The sequence below is a fragment of the Bubalus kerabau genome, chromosome 6, assembly GCF_029407905.1.
Source record: "Bubalus kerabau isolate K-KA32 ecotype Philippines breed swamp buffalo chromosome 6, PCC_UOA_SB_1v2, whole genome shotgun sequence".
Classification (NCBI taxonomy): domain Eukaryota; kingdom Metazoa; phylum Chordata; class Mammalia; order Artiodactyla; family Bovidae; genus Bubalus; species Bubalus kerabau.
In genome coordinates, this window is record NC_073629.1 from 96,573,375 (window position 1) to 96,587,338 (window position 13,964).

The 13,964-nt window shown below is 45.6% G+C and overlaps 1 long non-coding RNA gene across 1 annotated transcript; it reads right to left on the reverse strand.

The window, feature by feature from the left end:
* Positions 1–10,007: 10,007 nt before the first annotated feature.
* On the reverse strand, positions 10,008–13,709 carry LOC129656248 (uncharacterized). The gene is made up of 3 exons (XR_008716299.1): positions 13,659–13,709; positions 10,503–10,662; positions 10,008–10,251 (listed from the first exon to the last, which is right to left on the reverse strand). It is a non-coding gene; the product is annotated as an uncharacterized LOC129656248 (long non-coding RNA).
* Between the last annotated feature and the right edge of the window lie 255 nt (positions 13,710–13,964).

A 13,964-nucleotide genomic window follows, 5' to 3' on the forward strand; every position in this document is an offset into this window, starting at 1 on the left:
ACCATATTCAGGCTAAATGGAGAAAACTTATTTCTCTTTTCCCATCTTTCTTATTATTTTTAAAAGTGAACTAGGTGCTCTGAATAAGGCAAGGAAGGCTACATCCTGGTCTTTACTTTCCCAGATCTTAGAATGGAGCTTGAGAGACACACATACAGGATACATTAAATAAGTAAATAAGGGAGCTTATGATTAGGAAGAGTAGGAGGGAGTGGGAATACAGTTATTAAGCATCTACAACTGGCCAGGAGCTGAGCTAGGTACTTCACATACATTACCTCCTTCAATCCTCACACTTGCACAGTGGGTATGACAGTCTCTATTTTACAAACAAGAAGCCTGAGACTTGAATGGTGAAGGGACTAAGTGACTAACAGGACGAGCTGTTCGAGAATGTGGACTCGGGTTTGCAAAATTTCCAAAGCTTGTTCTCAGTCAAGTTCCCAAATGAAGAGAACAGTCAACCCCTAAGTACGTGAGTGTCTAGGGGTAGTGGATACAGAAAGAAGATGCTCTGGATTATATATATATATATATATATATATATATATATATATATAGCACTGTTCTCTCTATAAATGTTAGCTCTTTTCAACAGTAGTGTTTCAGTTCACTTCCCTTCCATATATACACAACCTTATGTTTCCTGAACTGCTTATCTCTGCTTCCTAAACATTATAAATCAGTGCCCAGTTCACCACCCATGGGGGCTTTTAAAAACAAGCCAAGTCCTTGGCAGATATCGTACATTTTCAGAGGGCTTTCTTATCTACACTGAAATGAAGTGGGATCCTACCCAAATCTGTGATTTTTCTCATTCTCTTCACCTCAGTTTCCCTGGTGATGCCAAGAAAGTTAACAAGGGTTGAGCAGGAATAAAAAGTGCCTATGATGTGCCCACATCTGTGACCTTCTTGACCACCCACAACAATCATTACAGTAGGGATTATGGACTCCAGTTCATAGAGATATTGGACATTCAGGTGACCTACCTGCTGCTTGCCACCTACTCCTGTCTCCAATGCCTCCTGGCAGGAGTTGGAGAGCTGGACTGCTTGGATGGTCCTCAGCTCCTTTCAGCAAGTGTTTCCTGGGTGCCCACGGGTGGTGGGCACACAGCCAGGCAGCCACTGCCAAGCCCATCCCATCTGGAGTCAACTCACGAGACTCACATGGCGAGAAGGGGGCTGGCAGCAGGAAGAGGACTGTGTGAGAAAAGAACATCCCCTGCTCCCTTTGCCCACGCACGAGCCTCTCCTGGAGAAGTTGGATCCAGCCACTTTATTCTGCTTTCTGGCTCTTAAAATGCAATATTGGGCTGGTTCCAGTTCAATCCCATTTTATATGGGTTTGTCGAGCATCTGCACAGATGGGTTAGGCCCAGAGCCTGCCCTGGAGGTGCTCAAGTCTGGGGAGGTAGATATGTACCGGAAGACAACACTGTGTGGTCAGCGCTGTTGAGGAGGGATGGGGCTTATGGGAACACAGCAAATGGGCTCCTCATTCTGCCTGGGGAGTCAGAAGCTGCATCTCAGAAGCTGTAGCTTGAAGGAGACAGAGGAGCTGGTCTGATGAAGGAGTAGGGGCTGCTGATCCAGACACAGAGATCAGAATATGCAAAAGCTCCCCCTGTGGGGAGCTGAGAAGTGCTCAGGAGGCTGATGCATGGAGTGTGGAGGCAATTGAGGCAAATGCTGAGGCTGTGAGAGGATCAAAAGGGCTGACTCATGAAGGGCATAGTGAGTTATGTCTGCAAGCATGGACTTCCTCCTGGGGACAGTGGAGTGCCGCTGATGGGTTTTAAGCAGGGAAGTGGCATGGCCAGATTCAAGGTTCAGAAAGAGTGTTCTGGGGCAAGAGTGGAGCAAAGGACACTCCAATGGAAGACATGGAGGCCACTGGGGGAGAGGAGGCTGCTGTGTCTGGGGAGAAAAATGGCGGTTCCCTGGGTTGGGACAGTGGGTAAGCATAGAGAGAGGGCAGGTTTATCCAGGTGACACGTAGGAAGTAGAAGCAACTAGTATAATAGCATTAACCATAACAGCCATGACACAGAACTCTCATCATATGCCAAGCACTGTTCTAAGCACTTGATGTATATATATTTATATATGCCTAATATGTGGTGGAGGCAGGATTCAAAGTCAGGAAATCTGGCTCCAGAGTCCATGCTCTCAACCTTACACTTGACTGCCTCTCGGGATCACAGTGCTTGGTGGCTGATTAAATGCAGGATAAGGAAGAGTCTTCCATGCCTCCAGTTTCCACAGAAGCTCATGCTGTCCTGTTCCTTTAGGCAGAGCAAGGGCAGAGCTGGTGGTAGAAGGAAGCACAGCTGGACGCCTCTGCAGCTTCTGACCACCTGGACGCAGAGCCCATTTTCCTTCTGGGCCCAGCTTTTTTCCTCACTTTTTGCTATAGATTGAATGTTTGTGTCTCCCCAAGATTCATACGTTGAAAACTAAGCCCCAACGTGATGATATTTGGAGGTAGGGGCCTTTGGGAAGTGATGAGATCATGAGACAAAGCCCTCATGAATGATCTTAGTGACTTTATAAAAGAGACCCCAGAGGGGTCTCCCTTGCCCCGTCCTCCATGTGAGGACACAGCAAGAAGATGACTGACTATGAAGCAGTAAGTGAGCTCTTACCAGGCACTAAATCTGCTGATGCCCTAATCTCAGACTCACCAGCCTCCAGAGCCATGAGAAATAATTTATTGTTGTTGAAGTCACCCAGTCTATGGTATTTTGTTATAGCAGCCCAAACAGACTAAGATACCTTTCTTGGCATTCGGCAGGAGCCTCGACCTTGTTCACCCTCCATCCTGATGAACCCTGGGGGTTGCTTGAGGACACAGAGAGCCTTCAGACATGGCCTGTGTCATTGACAGTCTTGCTGGGGACATCCTTGTTCCTCTCTCCCTGTTTCTAACATACCCCGCTCATTAGCATGTCCTGTAAATGATCTGTGGTGAGGGACCTTTAATTTTTCCATTTTTGCTATGTTCTGGACCAACAGTCCTATAAAATACAATAAGAACATCTCAGCAATATCAAAATGCTATTCTGAAATATCAAATCTCTATAAAGGTTTCTAAGTCCCTACTCTTACCTTTCCCTTTTTGTACTTCTTTCATTATGGGCTGGTTATAGCTCACAAATCAGTTCCAGTTTGCAGACCACACTTCTCTGAGCGCTGCTCAAGTCTCTGTCTCCAGTTCCACTGCCACCATGCTGGACCAAGCCACCCTCATTTCTCTCCTGCTTCTGCAGCGGTTTCCTAAATGCTCCGCCCTCGTGTATTCTGGTCCATTCCAACTCATCCTCCACCTGATAGCAAGACCGATCATTCTAGTTCACGGATCGACCATGTCATGCACTTGCTTAAACCTTCCTAGGACTTTCCACTGTCTTCAGTGTGGTTCACGATAGACACATTCCTGCTTCTTGCTTCTTATTTAAATTCTTATTTCCTCTTGATTTACACCGGGGTTCAAGTCATGTCAAACTGCAGAAATTTTTGAAAATGAATGCACCCTCTCATGCCTCAGGGCTTTTGTAAGGCTGCTCTGTCTACGTGGAACATCTTTTACTAAAAAAAAAAAAATCATTCTTTTAACCGACGCTTATGGCTACCCACTATAAGCTAAACATGCTAAGCACTGGGACTACAAAGGTGAAGAAGATACAGTTCTGTCAGTTAGGAGCCCATGATCCAATAAAGAGAGAGAGACGTGTAGACTGTCAATGACTGCACAGTGGGGCAGTGGGAGACCACAGGAGGCTCTTGTAACCCAGCCTGGGGTCAGGAAAGCCTGCCTGGAGTAGATAACACTTGGGCAGATCACTAAGGAATCATTCAGAGTTAGCTTGGCTATAGCAGAGGTGGGAGTGAGGAAAGGTGATCTGGGCTGAGGAACAGACTACCCAAAGGCTCAGTAGTGCCAGACAGGAAAGGGGATGGAGAAATGGCAAAAGGAGGCTTCTTCATTGCTAGCTGTTCCTTGCTGGACCCTATGCAAGGTCCTCGGGATACACCTGTTGTGCCGAAAATCTAACACGTAATACATACCAATGGGCTTCCCTAGTTTCTCAGCAGGAAAGAATCCACCTGCAATGCAGGATCCCTGGGTCAGGAAGATCCCTTGGAGAAGGAAATGGCAACCCAAGCCAGTATTCTTGCCTGGGAAATCCCATGGACAGAGGATCCTGGCAGGCTACAGTCCATGGGGTTGTGATGGAGTCAGACACACCTTAGTGACTTAAAACAACAATAACAGACTTAAATACAGAAACATGAAAACATATATGGAGAACCTTGAAAATATTATGCTAAGTGAAAGGGACTGGACACAAAAAGTCACATGATTCCATTTATATGAAATATCCAGAACAGGTAAATCCTTAGAGACAAAAAATAGATTAGCAGTTGCCCGGGGCTGGCGGCAGGAGGATGTGGAGTGACTGCTTAATGGGTACAGGGTTTCTTTGGGGGGATGATAAAAATGTTATGGAACTAGATGGAGGTGATGGTTTTACAACACTGTGAATTTATACTGAGCGTCAATGAGCTGTGCACTCAAAAATGGTTAATTTCTGCTTTGACTACACTGGGTCTTAGTTGTGGAATGCAGGCTCCTAGCTGTGGTATGAGGGATCTAGTTCCTTGACCAGGGATCAAACCCCCAGAGCCTTGCATTGGGTGTGTGGAGTCTTAACCACTGGACCACCAGAAAAATTTCCAAAATTGTTGATTTTATATTATGCATTTAAAAAAAATATGTGGAAACCCCTAGACATTTTCACTCAGCAGGTACTTACGGAGAGCCTCCCATGTGCCAGGCACTGTATGAAGCACAAGAGATAAGGGATAGTTCCTACCTTGAAGGTCCCACATGTACAAGTCACACAGATATGAACCCATACAGACAAAAACGCAGGCCTCGTGGAGACATGCAGGCATATTCACTTAATTCATTTAGTAACTATTTATGGAGTGCCTAGCATGTGTCAGGCAATAGGCTGGATGATGGGCCTACAATGGGGAACGAACAGGCATAAATACTGTCCTCATGGTTTAAGGACACAAACACGTAATCACTTACTGAGGCACACCCAGATTGAAGTACACACACACACACACATAACAGACACATACCTAAACAGAAAGCAGCCAAAGTCTACCAGCCACATACATCCTGGGTGAGATACATGAGCAGTGATGCACACAAGGGCAAGCATGACCCCATCTCCTCATCATGTACACATCCCTCATGCAATCAATGGGAGTTCCATTAAAAGTCAGATTAAAACTGGCTCAGGATTTCAGAGCATTCTCAGGAGAGGGGCATAAACAGGCCTCAGTAGAAAGGCCTGGAGCACTGAGAAAAAAATCCCCAAGTCTCACTTAAGTGATTTTTGGCAGAAATCAAATTAACGGCAAGACTATGGACTGCTGACAAGGTGCTCCATCATGCTCTGCTGTGTGAATGTGTTTCTTATACATGTTGTTTTCATTAGCACTTCATTTGATAATGATAAATGGCATTTTCATCTGAAAGGAAAATATTAAAAAGTTCTGATTTGCAGGAGCGAGTTAGAATAAATGATATTATTATGTTCTGCCACTTGTACGGCTCAGAGAAAAATAATAATAATGTTAACAAAAAACCCCAGCAGCTTTCTCTGCTGAAGAAACACAAGCATTTTATTTCTCCACTGGGCCATTTGCTCGCCATCAAATCTGTCCTTGGTGTAGAACCTGCTGAAAGGTGATGGTTTAGAAGAGTGGGGGAGAATTGCTGGAGACATCAAAGGCTGTCAGGAATGGTGACCTTGGGAAGTCCTGGGCCGCTTGCAGACTAGCAGGGGAAGTGACTGCTCATTGGCTGAGGCTCTGTTAGGGCCTGGAGTGCACTTTCTTACCTTTGAGTCAGATTGTAGGATTTTCTCCTTCAATGTGCAAAATATGGCCCCTTCTGAATCTGCTTCAAGAATGCTGTGGTCACTCTGATGGTTGATCAAGTCACTATCCTGCTTTCAACCCATGAAGGGCTCCTATCACCTACCGGATAAAGTCCTAACTCTTTAGCTTGTATCCAAGGCCCTCATCCACCTTGTCCCAGCCCCCAGCCTCAACTTCCACATCCCCCCACGCTCCCCTTATGCTCGAGCTACACTGAACTCTGTACCACCCCCTGCCCATGTTTTCTTTTCTGCCCACATGCCATTCGGAGTACCTGACCCACAACTTGGGTGAACTTATACTCATTCTAAGAGCCAACTGGGGCTTCTCCCTATGAGATTTTGTCTGAATCTTCTTCCAGGAAAAGGGTTCATTTATTGGTTCCCAAGCCTCATTTTGCATACCTAATCAGGGGTGTGAATGCATGAAATGCCCTGGAGCAGATGAAAGGTTGCAGGTCATTGGTGTGGTGGTGCAGAGGATGTGGGCAGATGCGCAGACGATATGGGCAGAAGCATTGTGGCTGCAGCTGTGCCCAGCCTGCAGAGGGTCTGGTATCTTCAAAACCTCTTTGGCTTTGTGCACCTCAAGCTAGTGAGTGCTCCCTTCTCTGGCTCCCACAGCACTCTGGGCTACTCAATCCTATGAACCATCTTACCCAGTGGTCTGGGTCCATGGTTCTGCCCTGTTCTTGCCCCTAGACCGGGAGCTTCTTCAGCACAGGGTCTGCTCTGTGTTCTCTTGGTGCTACCGGGGTCTGCTCAAAGTGAGCATTTGTTAGATAATCAAACGAGTGGATGGCATGGTGGGTTCTCTAACCAGGGTGTGTCACCTGAATCTAAGCAGAAGTTGGGAAACTTGAAGCCTGGAGAGAACTGTTGTTGTTTGGATGACTGACTTTGTTCCTGATATTTCTTCATATCCATAATGTAACTTTTCTTTTCTCCAGAGGTGAATCAGAGTCAAATATGCTTGTTTGAAAATCCAGCACATCTCTGTGAGGGTCGATGGCATTAGCATGCATTGGGAGGTTTCCAATGTCTGGCATCAGTTCAGGCAATTGATAAATGTCCCTCCTGTCTCCTCTGCAGCAGAGGGACCTTGGTGTGCAGAGAGAGGGCTGAGAGTCTTTGGATGCAGTGAGAACTGCTCAAGGTCAGTGACCATGGCAATAACACAGGGCTTTGTGTCTGTCTGTGGTTTATCTTTCTAATCATATGACCATCTACCGCCTCATTTGATGCCCTGCAAGAGTCCAGTTCAACTGACATGAAATGAGCTTCCACTAAGGACTGAACACCCTACTGGATGCTACGGGCAGGAGAAGTATGGCTATTCCCATTTTAGAGATGAAGAGACTGAGGTTCAAAGAGAGGAAGGATCTTGCCTAAAGTCACATAGCTGGATAGTAGATGAATTAGGACTGGGATCCAAGTCTGTCTTGCTTTTATCTGGATTAAGGGTTTCCCTCTTCCAAGCATCCATAGGTATTCAGCCCTGAAATGCATGCTGGGGAAGAGAAGGGGCTGAATGAGCTGGAGAAAGTGGGACAGAGGGAAAGGTTTGCATCCTGGCTGACACTGAAGGTGTCCATAGCTGGGCCCTTCTTCTGCTCATCCCACATCTCAGCCTGGACTCCATCCCACCTGAGCATTCTCTAAGCAGGCCCTGCCACCTTCTTCATTCCATGTCTTTGTTCAAGACATCTCTCCTGTCTGGCAACCCCGTGTATCATCTTCACCTGTTAAGAATCCTAGCATCTTTTAGCAGCAGCATCTTTTAGGATCCAGCTCATATTCTGCCTTCTCCAAGAAACCTGCCCACTGCACTTGGTTCATTATCCCCACAGAACTGTGAGCCATGTGGGGTCATGGATTTCTCTAATTCAATCTTGAATTATGCCTGACACATATGTAGTAGTTGCTCAGTAAATGTATATGTAGTGACAATCACCATAGCATGCTAATCATTATTAATATTGTAATACTTGTAAGATTTGTCTAGAAGGGTGCTTCCTAGCCAACTTTGGGTCATTTTTCCCTTTGAGAATCTGCTATTGGGAGCCACAGACTCTCCTGCCACAGGCAGACAAACAGAGAAGTCACATCTTATGCAGGAGTTGGAAAGTACATACAAATTTTAGCATCAACCTCAAGTCTGAACAACTATAACGACCACAAGGGGTTCATGGACCTCAAAGCTCAGGCCTAGACCTCAAGTTAAGAGCTTTTGGCATAGAGCTTTAAAATGTACAAAGTCTTTATCATGCAGTAGCCTATCTTAACCTTCAAAACCATTCTTTGAAATGGATTATCTTTGATATTATTCCTACTTCATAGATAAGAAAATTGAGACTCAGAGAGGCCAAATGACTTTTAGTTCAAAGATCTGGCCTCTTGTCCAATCCTTTCTCCAAAGACTTCCCTACTCCCTTGCCTGGATGGCCACCTTGGGGGTCTTAATTAATCCTTGGTCTACTTGTCAATGGAATGGGTATGTGATCTTGGACCAATTCCCTAAACTCTCTGAAACTCAGAAGCTGTGTTTGCAAAATAAAGATAAAAATACCCACTGAGTAGTGTCCTTGTAGGATTAAATGAGCCACTGGATGCGAAATTACCTGGCAAGGTGCCTAGGATATTGCAAAGGCTCCCTAAGTGTTGGGTTTTCTTCTCTACTCTGCTGGCACTCCTGGGAAACCAACCAGGAAAGCCTCCCTCTGAGCAGTGTCATCTCCCTTCCTGACCACCAAAGGGCTTCAAGTTGGAGTCCTGGGCAAACTGCTTGAGAATATGAAAACCTTTCCTTGTCTTTCAAATCTCTGGATCCTCAATGCCATTTATTAAACACTGAGTGGAGAGCAGAGGAGCAGGAACCAGGTATCTGTTCCATCACAGATTTTGTGTGACTTTGGACAGGTGTCTTCAATTCAAGAAAGGCTGATGGAAACAAATGCTTTATCTGGACTTTCTAAGCCCTTCATGAACCTCTGCTCGAGCCCTCCAGTGACTGCCCGTGTCACTTAGAGCAAAAGCTCAAGTTTTACAAGGGCCTATGCAGCCTACATAAAGGCAGGGTCCAGCTGGGAAAACAACCCACTCTAGGGAATTTAAAAGAGACTGTTTAATACAGGGAGTTTATTACAAAGGCATTAGAAAATCTGGAATAGCAACCAAGGGAAGATGAAGCAACCCTGAGATTGCAGGGAGTGGCCACTTCCTCTTGGGATGCTGGAATAAAGGGAACCCAAGGGCTAGACCTGTCTCTCTGGAGCCAGAACCAGGTAGGCCTGTCTGGTGGGAGCTGGACCCATCAGAAGCTGTGGCTCCTGCTAGATATACCACTTGAAACAGAGAGAGTGGGAGATATACTTGGCTTTTTTCCCCTCTCCCTCTCTCTCATCTCCTACCAGTGCCTTCCATCGACCAGACCTAATCAGAAGTCACAGGGCAAGGGAGAAGTAAAAACAAGGATGAATACAAGAGGAAACCAGCCACTGATGGCACAGAACCCTCAGGATATGGTGTACCCCTCCCCAGCTCCTCATTAGCTCTCTGAACTCATGTCCAAAGTCTTGCAATTCACTCCCTATGCTCCAGCCACATGGACCTCCGCAGCGTTCTTTGGACTCACCAGGCCCTTACATCTGTTGTTCCTTCTGTCTGAATTTTGTCTGCTGGGTGTCCACATGGCTCCCTTCCTTCTATCACTTTCTAAGTGAGGGCTTTGACTGTTCTACCTAAGTTTCCATCCCCTCCTCTACTGGCCCTCCTTGTCACCTTCCTGTTTTATACTTCTATTTTTAATGGTCATTTAGCAGTCTTTGCTATTTATGTTTGTATGTATATTTATTTATTTACTTCAACCCATTTCCAGTGTTCTTGCCTGGGAAATCCCATGGTCAAAGGAGCCTGGCAGGCTATAGTCCATGGAATCACAAGAATCAGACACAACTTAATGACTGAAACAGCAAAAAGTCAGCAATTAATTTATTTATATTTTTGGCATCACGGGTCTTGTTGCTGGGCATGGGCTACTCCAGTTGCAGCTCGTGGCCTCAGTAGTTGTGGCACATGGGCTCAGTTGCCCGTGGCATGTGAGATCTCCTTGGACCAGGGATCAAATTCCATGGCCCCTGCATTGGTAGGCAGATTCCTAACCAGTGGACCAGCAGGGAAGTCCTGTATGCATATGCATCTTTAGTGTCCACCTCTTCTCTTTAGAGTGTAAGCTCCATGAGGGCAGAGATTTTTGTTTGCTTTGTTTACTGCTGTATCTCCAGTGCCTAGAACAGTGCCCGGCAAAGAATAAATATTTGTTAAGTAAAGGGATATCCATACTCAACTCAAGATCCAAACACCCCCTTTATTTGTTTCATTTGTTCCTGCAGTGAATTTTAGTGTGGGGCATATAAAAAGGCAATCTGAACAATTAGGGTGCGATTCTGATCGCTGGGCCTTTGTTTTCCCATCCCTCAGGCCAAGGGGCTGAGCCGGAGACCTCAAAAGACCTTTCCAGCCTCACCATTCTACGAACCTGAGAGTATTTTCCTGACAGAAATTCTTGGAAGATAAAATTAATCCTCTCCTTAATCAGCGGTTCCCATCTCTGCACGTGACTTGTCAGGGGAACTTTTCTCTGATGCTCATGTGATGCGGGAACTTGTCACATCTTCCATCTCTGGGAACATCCTCACCTGAAATTGAAAGGTAAATATTTCAGTTGTGAGTCTCTCTGTCATGACTCAAATAATTTTAAAATTGCTTAGATGTCTTTGCCTAACAATGTTCAGATTGTTCTAATGCAGGGGAAAACGGTAGTTTCAGACACAGTAATATTGATAGCAGCTAGTAATTTCCATGTATTTCTCACGGTTACTGGCGCTGTGAGGATTACCAAGGAGAATTTTTTTACTTACTAGAAAGACATTCTATTCGAGGGCCTAGCATGGTGCCTGGCAATTGAAGATGCTCACCAGGTGATGACTTTTGCAATATTTATTTTTGTTGAGTTGGGTTGGAAAATAGCTGTGCGTATTTCCAGAATGTCCACAGGGATCTCAGCTCCAAGGTATTTTAACCCCAGTAGACCCCTTTAGAAACCAGGACAGGCCCACTGCACGAGTTGCAGAAACTTTGTGAGGCAGAAAAGAATGAAAGGATTGAAAAATATTGAAAAGGGTTTATGACTAAGGGTCAGTGGACAGACAGGCCAGGGTTGACACAATCCTTCTCCCATTTATTCAGTAGATAATCTCTGGTGCCTTCACGAAAATGAAACTCTATCCTTGCCCTTAAGCAGCTACTGATCTAGTCAGAAGGACAATATAATGTGCTGTAAATATCAGTTAATGGGTCTCAGTGCAATGGTAGGAGAAGGTACAGGGCATTTCTCTGAGTCTTTAGAACAGCAAAGAAAGATGTTTAAAACAGTACGTCGAGGGCCATCCCTGGCAGTCCAGTAGTTAAGACTGAGCTTCCACTGCAGGGGCACAAGTTCGATCCCACATGCCACATGGTAATAAATGTGGCATTTATTAGTGCCCAAATAAATAAATTAATTAAAACATTTATACGCTGAATCAAGCACAAGTTTTGTTTCGCTACCTTTACTCACCAGTGCCAGCAAAAAGGGAAAATGAACTAATACGGTCAGCAATTATCACCATTTAAAAGGCAGTGTTGTTGACATTTATCTGGTCATTTTTGTTGTCTATTTTCTTTTTAAGGCCAAGGGATTTTTATCTGTTTGTTAATTGCTTTACCCTCATCATCTAGAATCATGTTGGGTACATAGCAAATCCCCAATAATTATTTGCTGGCTGATGGACTAGACCAGCCCCATTGCACAGGAGAAGAAATAAAACTGGGCCCTGGTCAGGAGAGAAGCTGGAAGAGCCCCAAGGTCCACACAGTCAGTGGGGTATGTAGTAGTGGGGATCAGAGATGGGAGGAGGGGACAAGACTGCAGAGACTGGAGGTGTGGCCAGAACCTGGAAGGATCTTAAATACAAGGAAGGAAGGAAGGATCTTAAATACCAGGTCAAGCATCTTGACCTGTGTCCTGAAGCCCTAGAAAGACACTGAAGGATTTTTAGCTGCAGTGAGACCTTTTCGTACTCCTGCTCTAAGGCTCTTTGGAAAAAAAAAAAGATGTTTCCAGGTTCCTTTTGTGTCACTTGCTTTATTTGACTAGGCCATTGTTACTTGGGCGTTCTCTAGCAAGGAAGTCTTTCAGTGAGTCTAAGGGCCTCAGTCATCTATTCCTTCCTTCCCCAAATTCAAGCCCACATTCTTCCTGTAGTTAAACCCAAATTCCAGCTAAATTAGGCAAACATTTTAAAATGGCAACTCAAGAAGGATGTTTTAGTAATTGTGTGATGAAGATGTCAGATCTTTGTCATCTTATTGCAGCCTGAAGGACAGCTGGTAAGGAAGTTACTTGGAGGGATTTTAATAATGAGTCCAATTCTTGCCGCGTATAAGAATGATGACAACTGGATGCCAGTCCCAGAGGATGGGCCAAACTTTGGATTTGTGTGTCTTTACCACCTGTCACATATCAGGATCTTTTTTTTTTTATATTAACAGAACACTGTATATTGACAAATATTTCTTAACCATCTACTAGGTTCCAGGCACTGCCCCAGAAGCTGGTGCTGGGGATTAAGTATTCTCAAGAAGCCTTGTCCTTGCCATCAAGGATCTTTTAGTTTAGGAGAAAAGATTTAACACATGGTCATAAGATCAGCACAACAAAAATAGCTTCCTTATCTACTATGTGTGATTGAAATACATTTTCTCATTTAGCTTTCACCGCAACTCATTAAGGTTAATACTTTTATCTCTATTTTATGAGACAAGGGAACCAACCGTTGCAAATCTTGTGATGCAGTCAAGATTTGAACTTAGGTCTGACCCCAGACTCAAGCTCTTTCCATGGCACCTGTGTCTTACCTTAGAGGAGAGCCAGGACTTATAAGGCAATGGCACCCCACTCCAGTACTCTTGCCTGGAAAATCCCATGGACGGAGGAGCCTGGTAGGCTGCAGTCCATGGGGTCGCTAAGAGTCAGACATGACTGAGCGACTTCACTTTCACTTCTCACTTTCATGCATTGGGGAAGGAAATGGCAACCCACTCCACTATTCTTGCCTGGAGAATCCCAGGGACGGGGGAGCCTGGTGGGCTGCCGTCTCTGGGGTCGCACAGAGTCGGACACGACTGAAGCGACTTAGCAGCAGCAGCAGCAGGACTTATAAGTAGGATGGGGCCGGAAGAAAGGCAGCCACGTGGCATGTCGGGGATTCTTAGAGAAGAGGAATGAACAGATGGAAACTGGCTAGGGTGGGGAATGGGGAAATTGCAAGGGATAGAAGTGCTGGTCTGCTATGGGGGTGGGCAAGTCACCAAGTTCCAGGGGTCCCTCCATATGGCCAAGTTCTACCATGGCAGACTTCCTGCGCTCTCCCACTAGTTACAGCTCATGTTTCTGAGTCCCTGCTTCTGACCCACTGCTTTCATCCCCTTGGATCTCTGGGAGAGGCCCCAGTGACAGTTCTGCTTCTCTCACCAGTGTCAGCCTGGCACACATCTCCCACATACCTCATAGTGGGCAGGTTTAGCTGCAGGTTCCAGCTGTTGCTTCCAGTGATAGGCAAGTACCACTTGCACATGGAAATACATTTCCTACCTGGGGTTTGCAGAAGTAATTCTGCCGCTGGCTCCATAGAAACCTCCCACATGTAATCCCCTCTCTTCCCCTGTCTGCTGACTACATGCAGAGGAGTCATGGGCCTTAGGGGATGGTGAAGCCACAGGATGGCTTTATAGACCCACGTGGGTCTGTAAATTTCCACTTGGAGGAAAGCTTCCTACCTATCAGGAACACCCATTATGACTTTGTGTGGATGAGAAATAAACTTCTCTGGGTGGGGGAGGTTTTCTGTTACAGTAGCTTTGCCTTTGAGCATGCCCAGTCGTGTCTGACTCTTTGTGA